The sequence below is a fragment of the Glycine max genome, chromosome 4 (genome assembly GCF_000004515.6).
Source record: "Glycine max cultivar Williams 82 chromosome 4, Glycine_max_v4.0, whole genome shotgun sequence".
NCBI lineage: Eukaryota > Viridiplantae > Streptophyta > Magnoliopsida > Fabales > Fabaceae > Glycine > Glycine max.
This window is the reverse complement of record NC_016091.4, coordinates 15,697,738-15,703,977: the sequence shown is the minus strand read 5'-3', so window position 1 is coordinate 15,703,977 and position 6,240 is coordinate 15,697,738.

Sequence of the window (6,240 nt, the reverse complement as noted above, 5' to 3'; positions counted from 1 at the left end):
TGTAGGGAGAGCTGTAGGACAGGTTGTTGGGATTATAGGTGAGGTGATGTGAGGCACCAGAATCAGGGTACCAAGCTCCATTGGAGAACTGATCCATATTAGGCATGGCATAGGGCTGAGGCATGGCCAAGTGTGCAGTAGGCCTCATGTAAGGGTTGAAGTTCTGAGGCCTGTTGGAGGGTCCTACTTGGTAACCACCGCGTGAGTTTTGATTCATGGCTTGAGGATCATACCTGTACCAGCAGTTAATGGCATCATGATTTGGTTTAGCACAGATCTGGCACTTGACTTTGCCTTGATTTTGAGCTTGACCTTTTCCACGACCTCGGCCACGGCCTTTACCACGACCTCTTCCACGATTGGCATTGACATTGTAGTGCTCTGTTCCCAGTTCTTGACTCTCATGCTCAGAATTTGAATCACTGGCATTGGTTTCAGTATGTGCCACATTTGCTGACACACTTGGACTCGTAAGTTCTTGCTTGAACTTTTCAAACTGTGCTTCTTGAAGAAGGAGCAATGCTTCAACATCTTCGACAGTTGGTGTGTCAAATCGACTATACACCATCATGACAAACGAATTGAACTCTTCTGGCAGTCCCTCAAGGATTGAATCAACTTGTTCTTGTTCAGAAACCATGTCACCAACCGCAACGAGTGAGTTCACAATCGATTTGATGCGCAGAAGGTATTCATTGACGGATCTTGAGAGTTTCTTCGTGTTCTTGAGTTCAGATCTCAATTGACGAGCACGAGATTTGAGTACAGAGTTGAAGTATTTGTGGATCTTGTCCCAGACTTCATGTGCGTGTCTACAACTCAGCACACGAGGAAGTACACCATCGGAGAGGGTGGATAGCAACCAAGTGAAGAGTGTTTGATCTTTGATTAGCCATTGTTGATACTCATCGGAGTTGATTCCAAGTGCGCAATCTTCAATCGACGCAAATTGCAACGGAATCTGCGGATTTACAACAAATCGATGAAGATTATGCGCAGTGATTACTCCATTTACCTGTTGACTCCACAGGAGAAAATTCTTCTCATCAAGCTTGATTGTGAGAGAATGTGTGAGCCCAGATTTGGTGGCTGCTTTCGTTGTAGCTGGTAGATCAGCAAGCGAATTCACGTTCTGGTGCTCATCGTCCGCCATTAATGGAGGTTCTTCCATGGAAGACGAAGAGTTTCTGGCGCGGAAACGTAACAAACTTGTAACTGAATCTTAGAGACTCAGTGATACCATGTTGAAAATCTATTTTCCTTTACTTTCATTTCATAGAATGAATTATACAAGCTACTCAATCTTGTGATGGAAGGCTCTTATATATAGCCTTGATTCCTAACTGCAATGTAACTGCCACAGCTAAGCCTAACAGCATGACAGCTCAGCATATACTACTATACCTACATTGTACAAGGTATTCATACAAGTATTCATATACATGACTATACTATCACTATACTTTTGGTATACTCTATTACCTTAAAATTTGTTCTCTCGGCACAATCAATGGTATCAGGTCAAGGACTTTACCTTCTCTCCTTTGTCTCCCCTGATCGTAACCTCTTCATCCTCCCCCTACGTTGTGCCTTGGACCATGGTCGACCAATCCTTTGTTCTAATTTTTGTGAGGCTTCAAAAACTCCTTTCGGTAGGGCTTAGAATCGAACACTGAACCAGATGCCGATCCAGGCTCTTTTTTCTCCCTCAATCTTTTCCTTGCCATCTATTATTTAGCCTCAATGTGGTAGGTTGCTTAAGAATGGATGCCAATCATCGTGTTAGGCTATTGATGGACCAACAAACCACGAAATGGCCCTGCTCGCAATCCCTTACAAAAGGTGGCTATAGTCATTCTCTCATTTGGGTCGATCACCTATACGACCACTCCAATGAATCTAGTCAGCAAGTCTTTCAATGACTCCCCCGACTGCTAGCGTATATCAAAAAGATTGGTGGTTGCTAGCTTCTCCTTGTTTGTCACAAACTACGTTACAAAAAGATGGAAAAGTCATCGAAATGGGCGATGAAATTGTTTGCTAATTCATTGAAACAATCAAGGACGACTCCTATCAAAGTTCTAACAAAGAGTTTACATTTCACTTGGTTGGTTCCACCATTGATCAACATTTGAGCACAAAAGTTCTTTAGGTGTTGCTTGGGATCAGAATATTTGCTGAAATCTATAAGGCTTGGAGAGCTTCTGAACTTTCCTCGCCTCTATAGTTTCCCTCCTAGCTTCTAAACTTTCCTTCCTCATATCTTGCATTTGTGCCATCATCTATTCCATCGCTCAAGGCTCTCCTATATTGTTCCCCGATGCAGATGTCATGTTTATGATGGGCCTTATCATCAATAATAGAAGAAATAAGGCAAAAGCAAATGGCAGCGGGAAGCATTTTATGGAAGCAATGACTTCCAAGATTATTTTGATGATGCCAAAGAATCAAGAATTAAGCAAGTTCCAAAGAATCAGGCTTCAAGAATCAAGATTCAAGAACAATTAAGTTTCAAGATTCAAGAACAATCAAGATCAAGATTCAAGACTCAAGAGAAGTTGATTTCAAGATTCAAGAGAAGAAATCGAGAAGCAACAGTCAAGACTTCACAAGGGAAGTATTTTTTCAAAAAAATTCTAACATGGCACAATTTTGTTTTACAAAAGAGTTTTCTCAAAAATTTTCTAAGTTACCAGAGTATTTACTCTCTGGTAATCGATTACCAATTTCATGTAATCGATTACCAGTGACCAAATTTGATTTCAAAATGTTTTTAACTGATTTGCAGTGTTCCAAAATATTTTTCAAATGGTGTAATACACTATATTGGTAATCGATTATCAGTGTATCTGAACGTTGGAATTCAAATCCAATTGTGAAGAGTCACAACTTTTCATAAAATGTATTGTGTAATCGATTACATGATTATGGTAATCAATTACCAGTGATAACTTTTGAATAAAAGGTTAAAACTTGTAACTCTTGCATGATTTTCTCAAGGTTATAACTCTTCAAATGGTTTTCTTGACCAGACATGAAGAGTCTATAAAAGTAAGACCTTGACTTGCATTCAGTAGAACTTTTACAACTCTTTAACAATTTTTGAGAACTTCTAAGAATTCCTTTCTATGCATCTCTCTTCTTGTTCTTCCTTTTCCAAAAAGCTTTTTAAGTTTTGTTTTTCCAAACCTTGTTTTTCTGCAAGTGAAAATTCTGCAGAAAACAAAAGTGTGCTATCTTTTCTTCTCTTCTCTCTTTGCCAAAATAATAGAATGACTAACCGCCTGAATTCTTTTGTGTCTCCCTTCTCTCTTTCCAAGATAATTCAAAGGACTAACTGCCTGAGATATCTTTTGTTTCCCCTTTCAAAGATTCAAAGGACTAACCGCCTGAGAATCCTTTGTCCTAACACATTGGAGGGTACATCCTTTGTGGCACAAGTAGAGGGTACATCTACTTGGGTTGTTATATTGAGAACAAGAGAGGGTACATCTCTTATGGATCAGTTCAAGTGGAGGGTACATCCACTTGATTGTTCAAAGAGAACAAGGGAGGGTACATCCCTTGTGGATCTTTGGCTTGTAAAGAATTTTACAAGGTTGAAAGAAATCTCAAGAACCGTTAGTTGCTTGGGGACTGGATGTAGGCGGCAAATTTCCCCATCTGGGGTAGTTTTAGAAACTATTTCCCCAGATGGGGTCATTTCCAAATTATTTCCAACATGGGGCAGTTATTTACGTGAAAACCATGCATGCAGGACCCAAACCGCCAGAACCAGTGGCGAGTTTGGTGTCCTTGAGCAAATTGCCAGCACCAATGGCGATACGTGCATGCAGAGAGGAAACCGCCAGTCCAAATGGCGATATGCTTAGCGCTTTGGGAACCGCCAGTCAAACTAGCGAGTTCCATGGATGTGTAGCTGCAGGCTACGTCCTGCCATGGCAGTGTAGCTGGGTCAGTGCAGGCGAAACCGCTAGTACCATTGGCGGTTTGCCTTGCACAGGGATTGCCAAGAAACTGCTATTACCATTGGCGGGTTGCTTGGTTTGAATTTTTTTGGCCCTCTTCCATTATAAAAGCATAAGCTTCGTGAGTGCATTGCGCGCTTCCTTCCTTTGCTTCCATTGCTTTGTTATTCTTCTTCCTTATTTCCTCCATTAGACTGACTGCATTTTTCTTATTTGGTTGTTGTTGCCTTCTTCTTATTTGGTTGCTGTCTTTTGTTTTTGGTAAGTATTTTTGAATGATAAATATTCATTGTGTGTGTGTGTGTGTATATATATATATATATATATATATATATATATATATATATATATATGAATGGTAAATATTTTGTTAATGTTTGTAGGGGTGTGCTTTGTTTCACTCTTGGTGCACGATTTCTCTCCTCTTCATATTACGTGAGTTCTCTGTGCTTGGTAAGTGATTATTAACTTGGTAACTTTAATTGATAGGTTAATGTTAGGTTTTAAAAATTATATGTTATTAGTTGTGTTATATATATAGATATATGTTAGGTTAGTTATAGTTAAATTGATATATATTATTTTCTTTAAATTTTGTAAATTAGCATGGTATTAATTATTTTATATATACATATTATGTTTGTTGATGTTAGATGAAATTTTTAAATTTTAAGTAGTACATTGAAATATTGAGTTGGTATATTATAATTTATACGTTAGTTGTAATGGATTTATTAATATGATTTTGTTAAGATTTTTTAAATTTGTATCTTATTATTTGTGATAAAATTATTTGTACGTTAATTTTAGTTGTTATGTTATTATTATTTGGTTTAGATTTATTAGGTTTGTAAGATATTATTTGTATTTTATATATGGTATTTTAGGTTTAGTTAGAATGTGAATATTATTTAATTGACTTATTTATAGTTTTTATTGAAATATATGAAATTTTATTTTATATATATATATATATATACACACACACACGTTCTTTAAATTTTTTATTCCATGAATTTTGTTTGATTTAATACCATTTTTTTTGTCTAATATTTGTTATTTAATTTAAATTTTAATAATTGGAAAAAAAATATGGTCATTTAATTAAATTTATGTATGTATTTGAATATTTAATTTTTTTATGTATAGAGTATTTTAGTTAGTAAATAAAGTTTTGTTGTGTTAAATTTATGAATGTGTTTTATTTTATAATTTTATTATGTACGTATTTTAATTTGGTCATTTATTTCAATTTATGTTGCTATGTTAATTTTTAATTTTGTTATTTGTAGAGTATTTTTGGTAGTATTTTAAGTTTTTTTGTGTAAAATTTATGTACGTGAACAATTTTTAATTTTATTATGTATTTTAATTTGGTCATTTATTTAAATTTTTGTAGTTATTTAATTTTTAAATTTTTTATTTGTAGACTATTTTAGGTAGTATTTTAAGTTTATTTGTGTACAATTTATGTACGTGTTTAAATTTTTTATTTTGTTATGTATTTTAATTTGGTCATTTATTTAAATTTTTGTAGCTATTTAATTTTTAATTTTATTATTTGTAGACTATTTTAGGTAGTATTTTAAGTTTATTTGTGTACAATTTATGTACGTGTTTAAATTTTTTATTTTGTTATGTATTTTAATTTGGTCATTTATTTAAATTTTTGTAGTTATTTAATTTGTAATTTTGTTATTTGTAGACTATTTTAGGTAGTATTTTAAGTTTATTTGTGTAAAATTTATGTACGTGTTTAAATTTTTAATTTTGTTATGTATTTGAATTTGGTCATTTATTTTAATTTGGTAATTTATTTAAATTTGTGAAGGTATGTAATTTTTAATTTTTTTATTTGTAGACTATTTTAGGTAGTATTTTAAGTTTTTTTGTGTTAAATTTTTGTACGTGTAACAAATCTATGTATTTTAATTTGGTCATTTATTTTAATTTTTGTAGCTATTAAATTTGTAATTTTGTTATTTGTAGAGTATTTTAGAACATTTATTTAAATTTGTGTAGCTATTAAATTTGTTCATTTTTTTAATGTAAAATTTTTGTTGTCAATTTTTTGTATTATATTTAACTTTACAGCATCAATGACATCTTCGTCATCATCTTCATCTAGTATACACATTAAGTCTGGTCCAATAGATGGAGACATCTTATGGCTGCAACCTAAACATGTTTCCAAACATGTTTGGAATGGGAAAACAGACAGAAAACTACATATCAGACGAGTTGTACCCATCTATCAAGGACAAGAAGAAAT